At 41.1% G+C, this 15591-nt stretch overlaps 1 protein-coding gene across 15 annotated transcripts in view; it reads left to right on the forward strand.

The window, feature by feature from the left end:
- The window catches only part of PARD3 (par-3 family cell polarity regulator), a 568085-nt gene that overhangs the window by 503657 nt on the left and 48837 nt on the right, over window positions 1–15591 (forward strand). The gene's annotated exons all lie outside the window — the stretch shown is intronic.

Consider the following 15591-nt stretch of genomic DNA (forward strand, 5'->3'; position numbering starts at 1 on the left):
TTGTTCCCCCTCCTCTCGCCACGCCTTCCTCATCCTGTGAGTTAAGGTGCTGAGAGACAGAACCTTCTCCGTCTCGACTGCTCCCTCGGCCCGAGTCCAGGCTGAGCACCTTGACCAGCCTTACTCATGTCACTCCACTCTTTGGAAGCAAAGGCTTTTCTTGTCCATAAAATGAATATAATACTTAACCCATGGGGTTTGTCGTGAGAATTAAATGAGGCAGATTTTAAAGCACATTTTAAACTTTAAAACTCCACGATATAATGTGCAGTATGTATATTACGTATGTATATAGGTCATGTAATATATAAGGTGTTATTTATTCAATTTTTCTGTCCCTCCTTACCTGGCTACCTACCCCGGGGCTGGTCGATGTTGCTTTTCTCATGACCGTCTCGTTCAGAGATTAAGCCCTAAGTAGGAGACTTAGTCCCTGCCTGCCCCAGCCTCATCCTACCAAAGTTACTTAAATGTCCAGGAGCTGAAAGGTGAGAGGTAAAAATATCTCAAAGATAAATGTCATGTCTGTGTTGTGTATAATAATTCAAGAAATACCCGGTACATGAAGGAATTACTTAAAAAAATTTTCTTCTTTCTTTCCTTTTCCTTTGGTCTTTTTCGGTTTTTAATACACACAAAGACTAATTTAAACCCTTTTCTCCTCCTGAGAACATTTGGAGATCCATAGGACAAATAAACTGGCTCCTGGCATTGTGTAAGACTAACGAGAGGTTGTGAAAGACAGTGTTCTTTAGTACAAAGGAATGCGATTCTCAGAGACCAGTAAAAGTTGCCAAAGATATTTGCAGAGCAGGACCCGGGATGATGCTTACATAACCTCCAACTGTTTTTCCAGGTTGAAAGTGAAAATAACAGAGGGAAAGTCAGAAACGACATGTGTAGACATGATATATTAATAGCTCATCCAATCTACATAACAAAATAAACCAGGGGTCTAGTCCCTAAAAGTGATAGCCATGGTGTCAGATTTCCCGGTCCCCTTTATTCCAGAGGATGGGGCTCTGACAGGTGGAACGCGGCATTTGCTTAAACAAAACGGAGGAGGACTGCAAAACATTCATGGGCAGGAAGTAGCAATAAATACTCCATGCAACCGGAGCAGCCGCAGAGCTTGAAGTGAGCAGAAAGTAATCACTCAAAGTGGAATGTGGCCAGGGCCTCCCAGGGTCCCACCAAGGGACACAGTGAACTTTGTGAAAAGTCAAGACCTCTGCCTTATCTCCTCCAGAAGATGCGAAAGTGAGATGTAAAGCTCCTCGCTGGAGATGGGATTAGTTTTTCATGGTACATTCTGATCTCTTTTGCAGGCTTTGAGCGTAAGAACCAAGGGCACAAAAATAGCTCCTCGAGGGGGGAAAGAAAAAGTGCAAAGGCCTAGAGCACAGGATGATGTGCGGGCGTTGGAGAGCTGGGGTTGTGAATCGGCAGTCCCTTGAACAGAGGAAGACCTAGTTAGACTTGGGTTTTCTTATAAGGCGTGAGTCAGTGCTCTCTCTGGGCAGTCTGCCCCATTGGAAAACAGAATACTGCTAATAATTTGCATTTATATAATACCCCTAGGCTCATGGATCTACAAGCGCTTTGCAAACGTTAGTTAATTCTCTAAACCCCCTATGAGCCGGGGGTGCTGTCGGTAACTAATCATGAAGGAGTGTCGGTGATTCTTGCCAGAGTGGATATGTGAGTTAGAGGAGGGTGCAGTCTTGGGAGCTGAGGAGGTTGAGTGGAATTTTTATGAGAAAGAACAACCAAGGTAGCATGTTGATCAGATCGTGAGAAATAAACCTGGGCATCGTGACCACGGGTGCAGGCCTATCAACGAGCAAGTTAGTCTCCGTCCTGTGACTCCAGGCCTGTGTCATGAAATATGCTCTGTGACCAGGGCTCATCTCTTGATTTTCAGACTCTGCTGGTGCTTGGCCTGAAACCCTGGAGTCAACATCTACATTCCATTCATCTGTCCCCAGTATACAAAGAGGTGCAGCAGCCGGAACATTCTGGAAATCAGTATTTCTGTTGCTATTTTAATAGTTAATTCAAAGATTCATTCATGCATTGATTTATTCACTCTGTCATTACTTTATTAGGTAAATATGGGTTTTGGAGTTCTTGTTCCCTGTTAGACATTGGAGTTACCCTTGAAGACTTATATATGAGAAAAGCAATTCTCTGCTCATGGTCTAGTGGTTCAGTGATGTTTTCTTTACTCTCGCCACGTCGTGTGAGTATTTTCATTTCCCCAGTCTGCTTATCTGACATAGATGTTAGGATTATTGAAATGTTTTTGCAGTGTTGATGTAATTTACCGATAAACATCACTGTGTGTATTTGAATTTCTGATGAGAAAGACATTCTATGCATGGAGGAGTGTAACGACCTGGCATAAGAGAACCATTTACACATATAGTTATATCTCATTCTGGCCCATCAGGTAAAAGGACTGTTGGGATTCATGATTTTTTTTTTTTTTTTTTAGAAATGTAGTTTGAAACTCAACCAACAAAGTCTGCTTGGTGGTACTGAGGGAGTTTGCTTTTATGGAATAGATGAGATTTGTGTGTAATCTTTTGGCCAATATCACGATGGAGCCGATGGGTTACTTTTAAAGTACTGCAAAGTTGGTTATAGCAGTTGTTTCCTTAAATAGATTTCCATTGTTTTAGGTGTTCCAAAAATCCAACTAATTTGCCCAATAACTCTTCATAAATGAGCACAAAAGCTGGCTTCAGTCTAGCTCTTTCCAAGTTATGGGAATTAATGGTATGTGACTTCTTGAGATGCTGTATTATGTTCACGTGTGTGTTTCTCTACTTCAGTGTGAGTCAGATGACATAGTTAAATAGTTTGCTTTTTTGCTTGAATCATTTTTATGTTACTTTCAAGTTAACTAGTGTATAGGGAGAGACCTATTTGGAAAAATAGATATTTCTTTCAAGTAGTTTTGAACTCTAGGAAAAAGGAGGAGAGTAGGCTAATGCTGCCTGTCTTTGCTGGCATCATCTGTCAGACAGCAGGACAGGCGTGGACTCGGGCCGGGGACAGCCCTGCCTGGCGTGTGTGGAAGATCAAACAAACCAGGGCTTGGACTGCTCCTCCCAGCAAGACACACGCTTTCTTGCGGGCGGTTGCCAGCTGCTTTTGCTGTGCAGTAGTGTTAAGCTGTGCAGATTGAAAACATCTGGCTTTTCATCAGCCATGTATACGCAGAAGGAGAGCGGCGTCAGCCCTAGTAAATTCACCAAATTCTTATCTGACACATTTAGTTGACCCTAATGCGATAAATTGAGCAGTCTCTGAGGATGGGTCCTATTTCCAAGTGGGCAGCTTTTCCTTCCATTCCTACCCTGCCTTTGGAAGAATCTTGATGGCAGAATTTGGAGGTGTGCTTTTACTCGGGTGCACCGTCAGTAGCGATTTCTGAAAGTACAGAGAGTCATCTGCACAGAGGTCAAACCCAGTGTTTCCTGTGGGAACTTCCTAAATGATGATGATTCAGAGCAATCTTATATAGCCAGGTGTCAGCAGGTTCCAAAAAGATGACTGGTTACCTGTTGCTGTTAGGAGCAGTAGACTTTCTTGTGTTAACTGATTTTTAAGGAACTAAAGAAAATTCATAAATAGTAGAAAAATGTGTATTTATCTACTAAAAACATATTGAGAGACAGTTACACATTAGGGTGACGTGACACCTGTGGTTGTGTTTGTCTTTTGAAAGCATCTTCTGTGATTTCAGTAGCTCGTTTCTTCCACAGTACTTTGCATGGCTTGGTGGGGACATTCTAAGACCAAATCGCAATATAATGTCCCTCTGAATTTTACCAAAGGAATATGTGTTTTTTTAACTTGCAAAATGGACATTACACAGATAGGTATTTTTGAACAGCAATATACAAACCAAACTTTTGTTAACTGGACCGTGAGTTAAGACTTCAGAGCTGGCTGGTCAGTGTTTATAATTGGTCTGATGTTGTCGTTGGTCTTTGCACTGTGGCTGCTGAAGTAACTCAAGAAGTTAATGACCTGTTAAAATCCACTAGAGAAAGTTCCCCTTAAAAGATACTGGTATAATAAGCCAGAAATAATTATATTATGTCAGCAGCAATGTTGTAAAGCCTATCGTGTGCCAGGTGTATATCAGTACAAAAGTTCTATCGAGATGGTAGTAATTATCCCTATTTGACATTGAGGCTCAGAGAGGTGAAGTAGCTCACCTCAAGTCACACAGCTAGTAAGAAGTAGCTATGTTAGTTGCCTCTCTGGTAACCAAAAATATGTAGGAGCCTAGGTAATATATTGGATTCCTTAGCCTAGCTCCTCCTCCAATTCTAAAGAGCTCAGAAGACAGGAAGGAAATAGCATCTAGGGTATCTAGAGTGGTATACCAAGCACCGAGCTAGACACTCTTGCCCTTGCCAATGATGCCCTAACCACTGAGGCTTTCCTTCTGTTCCACAAGTGCATTTGTTGTTGCCCCAGGGCCTTTGCACTTGCTGTTTCTTCTGTCTGAAGTTCTGTTTTCTCATAATAGAGAGATTCTTTTTGTCATTTAGGACTCAACTCCCTTCTCTTTAGAGAGCCCACCTGACCACACTGCCTCAGCAAAATCGCATCTCATCCCACTCGGGAGATTCTGCTCCCCACAGATACCAAGAACCAGCCTCTCCCATTCCTCTACCTGCCTCGGAAATTGCTGTCCCGTATTAATAAAAAGTTTTAACCATAGTCTGTGATTATTTTAACTGCTTTTTACCTTGGATTTAGTCTTCTCCTTTCATAAACCAGAATGTGTGCTTTGTGTCGGTTTGCTGGATTAGAATTAGATAATTTCATTTCGGGCAGATACAGCCACACATATGGTATCTGGTATGAGTTATGTGGGGAAAGTCAAGTCAGGTTATGAACAAATGAGTTTTGAGTTTCTTTTCAGTGAAGGGACATTTATTTATCTTGGATTGTTACAGAGATCTTCTGGACTATTTTGCTATAATTACCTTGATTAATACTTAAGTGGTATGCTTACGTTTTAAGTTGATTTATATGGAGCTTTGCTTTCCCTCCACTAAAACACTCAGGTATCTCATGTTACCGTGATGATAGAAACCATTCTCTCCACTTCGTGCGTTCTGCACTCACAGGCTTTCCCAGGTTGAAGAACGGCCATTTATCCACGTGTATTTTGAGAAGGGGCAGCGTTCACACAGCCGAAATGTTGCACCAGAGGGTTATCCTTCTAGATATCCAAGCTATTTATAGATACCCCCACTTAGGGCCTCTGTGACCTACAGTAAATTTTAAAATACAGTCTGTAAACTTTGCGTGTATGCGCTAGCTGGAAATGAATTCCCTATGTGTTATTTCTCTGTTAGAAGAGCAAGGAGACATGTTGACATCTTTTCTCCCCATCTTGGTGTCTGTCCCCCCTTTGTGCTTGCCTTTCTCCCTCCTCAGTTCCCGTGGGAGGGGGGCGTTTGGTCAGCGTGTCTGCCTGCAGGTCGGGTAAACTCGCAAAGGCCATCAGCCGTCAGTCATGTCAAGTCCTGACTCTAATTCTTGTTTCCTGTCCCATCCTAACCAAGCCATTTATCTTCTTCGAACCTCAGTTCCATCCTCAGCAAAGCAGTTATGATAATATACTGGATTCTTGTTAGAACTGTGGAAGCATTCGATGAGCCGACCACTGCGCAGAAGTGTGGGAAGTTGAAATTATTGTATCTGTTACCAACAAATGGTTTCTCCCCCCCTCGTTCTACCGCAAAACTTTCTTTGTTGAAGTCAGCGAGTGTCCATCCCTTTGTGGATCCCAGCCCATAACCCAAAAGATACAGCATCTTCGGGATGAGCTTGGGTGGAGGCGGGACCAGGCAGTTCTCCACCGTGATTCCAGATAATTCGGTAGAAGCCATTTTGTGAGGAGGATCCGTGAGGTTGACTTTCTTATCCCTGTTTTTCCGCAAGAGAAATTCTTCCAGTAAAGGTCAGCGTTTGTAAAGCACGCTACCCTCAGGGATTTCTCTCTCTTTTTTTTTTTTTTTTTTTTGTTCACAGAGACATTAAAAGTCATTATCTTGCCTTAAAAGGAATTAGGGAAGGTCCTACTTATTCACAGACAAGCTTTGCAGCCAAAAACGTATTGGTCGTCTTAAGTCACTTTTGTCAAAGATGAAACTGTCCTGTATATGTTACTTTTTATGGCAAAGTCAGTAGAGAATGCCTGTGTAGACATTGATCTGTATGGTTTTAGGTTGTGTTTTCTTATAATAGTATGTCTCAGGGCCAGAGACAGGAATGCGTGTCAATAACTTTGTAAGATCAGAAGCACTTGAAGAAATTAGAATGACTGAAGGCTAGAAGTCCCCAGCAGAGAAAAGAAACACGGCATGTAGCAGATTAAGCGGGAAAGGGCCAAGGACAGTGAGGACCCCCACTTTCTGGTGTCGCTCTGGTAACTGGAAGGGCGGATGTGAGCGGTTCACAGTCTTTAAAGTGGCTGTGATGTTCCCCGACTGGCGTGGGCTTCTGCCCTTTCAAGGGAACTCCTTGATCATGCATTCGACTAACACGCAGCAGTCGGAGAGAGGGTCTTACGTCCTAATTGCCCAGTGGGTTGAGGCTTGGGGACAATAAGTGGATATCAAGGAAAGGTCAGACTTAAAAGCTGGCAACCCAGTGAGCAGACCAAATCGGAGAGAAGGAAGGATGCCTTTTTTTTTTTTTAATTACTTTGTTTAAGGTAGAGGATTTCTTTCTTAAACATTTTGAAATCTGGTTGATGAATGCTTATCAAACTGATTTGGGGGGTATTTATCTGGTCTTTTATTCCATCAGATCACGAATGAAAATCACAGTTCTGAAAGTGGTTCCTCCCACAGGGAAGATACTAGCACAGGAGCTGCATGGGAGACAGGCGGAGATGGGGGAGGCCCCGGGTCAGAGCAGCTGGCGTTGTGTGTGTGGTTTCCTGCTCCCACCCTTGGTATCTGCTGGGCTATGGTGCAATCTGAAATATTGGATATGTTTTTAAAATATTACACGTCCTTTTGCTCTTTGTTGCCTTCAGCATGCCTGTATATACTTGTCTTAAATTTTAAAATCCAGACATTTATAGTAAAAGCAAAGTAGTAGGATAGTTTCCTTCAATGACAGGGTAAATCATCCAGCACAAACTAGCACGCACGCGCGCGCGCACACACACACACACACTCTCTCTCTCTCTCTCTCTCTCTCTCTCTCTCTCTCTCTCTCTCTCTCTCTCTCTCTCTCTCCACTCCTCCCAAGGAAGGGTTTTTAAAGAGAAAAACAACCTTGATTGTGCCCAATTGCAGATCACTTTCCTTAATGATCTCATAACTGAGGAAAGCCCCGTGAATTCAGAGGGTTTTAGCATTGGCTGACTTTCATCCCCACAGCAGGGCTCGCTTTACCCCTTTGCATGCTGTCTTTTGTTTTGTTTTGTTTTTCATTGCAGTCATTTTCTGATCCGATTGCACCAGCCTTTGCAACACCTAAGTCCCTCACCCCCGAAGTCCAGGCCTCCTCCAAAGCCTCTGATGCTGTTTAGAATGACTGTGGATCAGAGAGTGGGGATTGTGGGGAACGGTACAGGTGGCAGGAGCTGCCCCAGAGACAAAGTCAACACCACTGGGGCCATTATTTTGGTTGGAAATACGTAAGAAAACCTTTCCTCAAAGTGGAAACAATAAACAAATTATCCACTTCCACCATCAGCTAATTGAGGCTGTGTCTGAATAAACAAGTGGATTTTCTGCTAACAAGCACATCTATGACTTTAATCTCCTATGTGTGCTTCTACCCTGCCTCTTTTTTATTTATATGTCAATTTTTCTTATTACATATTAGTGAGACTTAATGTCCCTTGTTTTGCATACTCTTGGCTTAGAAGTCTATGACTGTCATTTGATCGCAGGACAATTTTTTTTATTATTGGAATTAAATTGATTCTACCCTTAATTTTCTTGGCTCTAATAAATCAAGGAAGAGAGCCCACATGCATTCAAGACCTAGTAATTTTAATACCATGGCAATAGCCTCTTTTTTTATAATGACACCTAATTGTAAAATCATGTCCAATTGGAATGGTTACTTTTAGTCAAAAAATACGAAGTAAAGCTTTAGAGAATCATATTTGCTAAACATTTGAATTGCCGATGAGTTTATCTATTTGTGGGTTGTTCTCAAACGGTGTATGAAGAATGCCCAGTGACTGATGTCACCATTTGAAAATTGTCCTAATACAGTAAGAGGAAGAGGTATGAGTAGATGCAGGTAATATAGGAACTTAAACACCTGTTCTGTTCAGCAGTATAAGGGGATTTGAACAAACTGACATGTGGGAATTTAACACTTAAGTTGTTAATGTAATTTTACTTTAAAATTCTCAGTCATCCCATAAAAACAATTCTTTTAAACTCCCTCTCCTATGCCTCCTTTATTATTCACTCTATATTTTCTTCTAATACGAGAGAAAGTAGTGGCTTTATTAGGCTTCTTAAAATCCAGAACATTCATTTATTATAAATTGTCTGATACTCTAATGTCTGAATAAAATATCTAAATAAAATAAAATGTCTGTCGCTTGCCTGAGGAATATTTTTCCCCAGGTGAAAATATATTTTACTCTATGTGACTGTGATGGTGAAATTGCTTAGTACACTTTTTGAGTCAAAAATTCATGTAGACAATTTAAATGTGCACGTTTATGATCCAGTCTCTGGGGCCCCTGCATTGGCATATGGAAGCATATTTAAGTTTATTTTTAATTTCCTTTATGGCTGGCATGATCTCTTCTGGTTCAGACACGTGCACAAGCACACGCACACTCACTAGCAGAGTGCATAAACAGGGCTTTCCCAAGTTATCAAGGCAATTTTCTGAATGAGCTGCAAAACTGAAATTAATATCTTTCTTTAGAGTCATCAAGGACAGAAACACATCATCTGCCAGCCCTGCTCGATGCTTAACTCTCCATGAAGTTAATGTGGATTTTGTGTATATCAAGGCATATGATCGCAGAAAGCGAAGCAATTCTTTCTTACCATGTGCGGCTAAATCCCATAATGTTACATGCTCTGATTTAATTAGTTCTCATCATATAACGAGGTGCAGCCAGATTGATATAATTAATAATGGTGTTAGTAATAGCTTCCCCATTACAGATACAAGGAACTTCAAGTGTCAAAGGAAGCATTTGTATTGTTTTAAAAATACGATGAATTTTAAATTAGTTTTGAAGTGAATCTATTATAAATAAAATGCTTTCAATGAACTAATACTATTCTTTCCTATGATAGCTCAAAAGGTAGTTCTCCATTATCAGTATAATTCTGTTTTTTCCCCTAAGGAAGTCATATATAGAACTTTAACATATAAAGCTGATCAAAACAATTTTATTTTTTACTAGTGTAAATTTATTTTTAAGGTCAAAATTATTACATTTATTTATTGTTAATATCAGTCTTTGAGGATATTGAGGCACCTCTGTAGAATCATAGCATTCTGAGAAACATTGTTTAAAAAATACTCATATACTGGGCAGAATCCAAGCTCTTTGCTTTGATGATTTCCTTACTTTATCCACGACCTAAATTTGTGGCTGATCTGTTTCCTTTTACATCAGCCACACAGGTGGACTCCCAGCATCAGGGTTTCATAACTCCACATCCCCAGTCGGGAATGCCATTCCCTTCTCTTCCTTTACCCGTTTTTCCTCACCTTTGAGGGCCAACTCAAACACTTCTTGTCATTAATGCCATTCCATAACATCTCTTGCATTCACATCCTTGGTTCTGTAAACTACTTACGTGCTTGTATGTGTGCATCTTATCTTCCTGTCTGGATTGCAGGTTTCTTTGGTAAAATGTAAGGGGAAAAAAATGTACCCTCTTCAAACTCAGCACGGTACTGATGCCTGTAGTTGCTAATTCTTACTGGTTGTGTATCTGTTTTGAGCAGCCCTACTAGAATAGATAGCACTTAAGTTTGTTTCTGGTTGGCCATGTGTAAGCTGGAGTGCATTTTCCTACAGAAGCATTGTTGTGCTTTGTGACATCCCTGAAATAGAGCTCTGATGATCCATCCAGCCAGCACACGTGGCGTTGCTCTCATGACCAACTATTGTGCAACATGCTGATATGAGGAAGTGCATCCTGTGCTTGCAGGGAGGATGGGGGGTGCCACAGAGTCTAGGTGCAGCTCCCTTGGCAATCGGGGTTTATGTCCATAGGACTTCAGCTGCAGAAAAACTCAAAGCAAGGATAGGAGATGATAGCTAGGCTTCCCGGGGCTGTATCAACCTGGTAATCTTCTCCATTTGCCTGTAAGAAGAGAACCTCAGTGTTTTTGCCTGCCGAGGTGCTCTGACTTGGAAATTAAGGGCAATGCCTAGGTGGCTTTCTCCAGTGGCAGAATGTGTGAGTTGGTTTCTCAGAAGCTGGGAGTGACCTGCCCTTGGAGAGACAGTCCACTCTATGTCATCCTGTTAGAAAAGTGAGAACAATGGTTTGGAAGTTGGAGGGTCTGATAAACACTTCTAGCTCTGCCTTTGTGGTGTGTGTATGTGGTATATATAAGAGTTAGTCGCTTCTGCACTTTAGGTTATCCAAGAGAAAAATGATAGCATTCTTCATCTTAACAAGATTCCTGTAAGTTTCATATATGAAAAATGGGCCCATTCAACCCCTTGGGGAGGAAGGAAGTTAGAATTTTTTCATCAACCTGTGGATAAGTATTGAATATTTTCTCAGAACATCGGATGTTTCCATACCCGGCTCCAAAGTCCGTCCCCAGCCCTCCACCCCTGACTCTTGTTGATAAGGAAAACTGGATTTATTACAAACTGAACAGCATGAATCTTAACACTGTGAACATGGGTTTGGCTATTTGCATGGCCTTGAAAAATTGCAAGCTGAGTTTTGCCAGTGCTGTATGCGGTTAGACGGGATGTGCGGTTTATTTCATAGTCAGCTAAGAAGGCAAGTTCAGGGACTTGGGGGTTTTTCAGGAAGAGGGAAGACAGTCCACACCCTCACAGAGATTCAGATCGAGCTGTGAAAACAAGGCGTCCATATGTGCAGAATTAATGCATGCAATAGGACTAGACGATTCCTGGGTAATTAGTCATATGGTAAACAAAGAAGTGCTTGCATTCAAAACAGGCAATATCTCTGATGTCTGAAGTGATTTGGAAAATTTAATGAAAGGATTCCCTATTGGAGTAGGATGTAAAGTAGTAGCTGAGCCGAGAATGATGAATATTTACCATATCTTATTTGTTTTCCCATTGTTCATATGTAATAATGAATACATTACTCATTACGTCTAATCAATGGATATTGTTATGTAAATTTCACAGCAATTATCTATACCTTTTTAGCAGAATATTTTAATTTCCATTTATGTAATTTTGCTTGGATTTTTTTTTTCTTTTTTTTGGTCACCAAACAAATATGAGTTTCAGGAAACTCAGAGATACATACAGGATATAAACTGACTTGTGCAGCAGGTTGTGACGTGTGCCGTGGGGAAGCTAAGTCCTTGCTACGCAAAACGTGGCCATGAACCAGGAGTATCAGCATCGCCTGCGAGCTTGTTATAAATGCAGCATCTCGACCCCCAGACCTGCTCAATCAGGCTTCACAAGACCCCTAAATAACACACGTGCACATTCCATGGGAGGTAGGAATCTCTCATCTCAGTTATTTGCACTGTGCATTTAGTGTTCCATTCTCATCCTGTGCTGTTGGAGCTTTTTACAAAATTGCGAAGGTGGGTGTTTAATCTTTATAGATGCAATTTTCTCTGAGCATGACACATTATTTAATAGAGTGAAGTTTTATGGTACTATGGATGAATGATTCTGGCCATAGTTAAAAGTTAAGCGAATACCTCAACTACTTTCCCAGCACTTGGAGTTTTTAAAAACTCAAGTCATGTTTTGGAAAACACTATTTTCTCCTTTTTATATCTAAGCCCATATGCATTCAATTTTGTGGGAAATTTAAGCCACATGTTTCTGATTCATTTATACTTAACCCTTGAGAAGATTGTGTTACAATAGCAATTGCCTGTCCAAAAAATCTTAGTCTTTCAGTAAATCCTTCGGAAAGGCAACGAGATGGAGAAAAGAGAAATGGGGAGAAATCACTGGAAAGACCCAGAGAAGTTGGGGTTTGGGTTCAGGATTCTGAATCTGTGTAGATTCTTTGTGAGAACAGTGTGTTTTTCACACACGTTAGGGAGGACAGGAGGGCCATATAATCTTTATGTGTTCAAATGAAACAGGGACTTGTGGATCATGTTGAATTGTCAAAATCTGATATTTTTACTAAACACACATTAACATTTCTCTTTCTTCTACAATTATATTCATAGAACTTGGTGAAATTCTTGTTTTTTGGCCCCTGCAGAGACCTTGTCCGTGTTTAGCATTTGCCAACCTCTGAGCGATGTTGACAAAGGGTGAGAGGAGAAATTGTTGTATGTGATGCTGGGAAAACCTCAATAGGTGCTGAACTAAAAAAAAAAAAAAAAAAAGCCAACTTTGATGGTCTTTATTTTGAGTGTTTTAGTTTAAGCCGATGTATAACCAGTGGATTATAAAACTCCATTAAGCTTCTTTTTGCCTCTTGATAAAGCTTGAGTTTTAGCTTGTCACATCATACATTCAGTGTGACAACTTCTTTTTTGATTGATGGATAGTATATATACGTGTGTGTATGCCTCTGAGAATATATGTCATGAATAAAGAGTGAGTGTTTATGGTGGAAGAAAACAACGATCAAATTAATCATGTTTTCTGTTTAGACATCTATCCCTAAATGTGGTGAGTTTGTTTGGATAAGGTGACCTGGCTTGATTGCAGTTGTTAGTGGCCATTGGTAAACGAAAGGGCATTTGAATTCCATGTGTAGCACAGTATTTCAGGGAACCAGCAAATACATATTCATATGAAGGATGCACTAATCAAGGCTGAAGGTCTTAGTTAAATATTTTAAAAAGCAACCTTGGCACGAGAAGGCAGATAGAACTCGAGCCTCGGTGGTGTTTTTGCCAGTTTTTCTTTTGCTGTAGGCTTTCTCGTGATCCTCTCTTGCTGTGACATGGAATGCCTTTAATCATGCCATGCCTTCTGCATAGGAAGAAGGCTTTTCTCCTTTTCCCTCAGCTGCCTGTTCCTTCCAGGATCAACCTGGTGTCTGTCCTTGATCCTTCCCCCGGCCCCTCTGTCTAGGGCCAGTGTCCACCATCTGTGCTTCCCACACACCCTGGGCTTCCCTCTGTCCTGACATTTGTCACTCTGGCGTATCATTAACCACTCACATCCCTGTCTCCCTGTCTGTTTTGTGTAGCTCTATCCCTACCACCTAACTCCGACCAGGCACTCATTGAAGTTGTCGAATGAATTAACCCATGACATAAAAGGGATCCTATGCCAGCTCTGAAAAGTTAAGTATCTTGTAACGCCAAACTTGAGTTTGCGCCTTAAGTTCATTAATAATTCAAATGAATCTAGGGTCATAGGCTCAGGTCACACAGAAGCCTCCTGGCTTCTTCCCTGACTGTGGTCTAAGCTCCTTTTTACTGGTCACCCTGCGGACACAGGCCGCGGGGCAGGGGAGGCTGTGTGAGAGATTATGATGGCTCACGGTGGCCTCGTTGCTAGATAGAGCATCCTAAGCAGGTATATCCAAGGAGCCTTTGTTCAGTCGTTAGACCCTAAAGCCATGAGGTTTCCATGAGACTAGCGTGCACCATTCCTCATTTCATGCTTTAGGTTGTTGAAAGTATATCCTAGTTTCAAAGATCTTCGCAGATGACATTTTCATAGTTTCCTTCTATAACCTGTTCCATCATTTGTTTAATAAGTCTTGCCATCAGCAACATTTTCTCTAATCTGAATCCCCAAATGCCCATTTTTCTCCATTCAGTCCCCAGAATGAAGGAGGAACAGCTGGCCACCTCAACGTTTTCTTCTCTGTCCATCCCTCGGATCGTGTGTCATCCCCTTAGGGTTTTCCAAAGTTTCTCATTAGGTTTGGGAGTAAAAGGAAGACTTGAAGTTTGACCTCCAAATTTATCACCAGAATCTCTGTCTTCCCTTGTTACCTCCTCCTCTCCTGTGTGTCTTCTCCTGGGCCACTTTCTGTTTCCTTTTGTCACCGTCGTAGGAAACCAAGTTTATCCCTACGCTGTGCTCTACAAGTGATCTTCCTCTGCAATCAAGCTTCTCAAACGTAAAGATTGCATGAAGCTTCTCTGCATTTCCTGCAATGCACAGCACATAGAAGTTGCATTTCCTAGCGGCTGCTCCTCCCCTTGATATACCTTAGCCCCAGTTTGTCTGAAATTGATCAAGAAATGCAGCTAGTTACCTTAATTCCTACTCAAAGGAGGGAAAATCTGTACTGTAGATAGAAGAGGCATTTTAGAAAAAGAAGCCCAGGATGAAAATTTAATGTTAAAAGCAAAAAGCACAGGAGGAAGATTCTGTAGTCTACATTTAACAGTTCTTTGTTCGTCAACAAGGCAGCAGACATTTGTAGGTAGCATTGGTGCAATCCAATATAGAGAGTGGATTTGTTGGTATTATACATGATTAGGAAACAATAACATCAATAATTACTGTGAGCGGATTTTGTATGGCGTAATGAATGCCCTCCAACTAGTCAGAAATTCTTGGATGAAAGAAAATGCAGAAGTGGGAATTTTGGTGTTGAAAAGACAAAAGCAAATTGTGTTTGAAATATGTTACCAAACACCATGTTTTATGAGCACAGATTGGCAACACATCAGGACACAGCTGTTGATTATAGATGTTCTTTTTAGTAACTATCTCAGCGCCAATGAACCCTGTGCAAGGAGAGCCTGTCAGGACACATCGGAGTGGAGCTCATCACCCTAACAATGACTTACCAGATCGCATGCCTGTCCCAGAGATTTCCTCCCTTATTTTAGGAAGTATTTGGCCAAATGGACCCACATAGCAATGTGTGGGCCTGAATATTTAACCTCAGAATCGAGCTTTGGCAAGACGTGTTGGCATCGCTCACAAATATGCTCTCAGTTCTCCGGATTAAAGGAAAAAAAATGTACAAATCAGAAAGTCACTTTGAAATGAGTGTTTACTAGGACATGTTTTACATTAAGATAATTTTGCAGAAAAACCACCATTTTAAATCGAAGTATGCAGCAAGGGAATTGTCTACTAAGTTTTCGTATCAAATAGAGGAATATTACTAAATAACTGGTTCTGAAACTTAGTGTCTAGTTTATCATGTATTAAATTATTAACATTTCTGTTGGAGGAGGCATTTTTCATAAAATATTTAAGCTCCACATCTCAGAATTCTATTTGGGCAACCAATACCAAAGCTATAAAATAGCACATATGTTACTGTTGCTATCAGATATTCAGCCTTTTCATTAAGGAAAGAATAAGAAAAGACAAACGCCACATCAAGCCATTACTGATGGCGTGACCTTTGCTCAAAAAGATCCATGTTTCGACATCACATCTTGCACCCCTGGGAGCGCCAAGGCCAGAGGGCAGCCCTT

The sequence above is a fragment of the Lemur catta genome, chromosome 1 (assembly GCF_020740605.2).
Source record: "Lemur catta isolate mLemCat1 chromosome 1, mLemCat1.pri, whole genome shotgun sequence".
NCBI lineage: Eukaryota > Metazoa > Chordata > Mammalia > Primates > Lemuridae > Lemur > Lemur catta.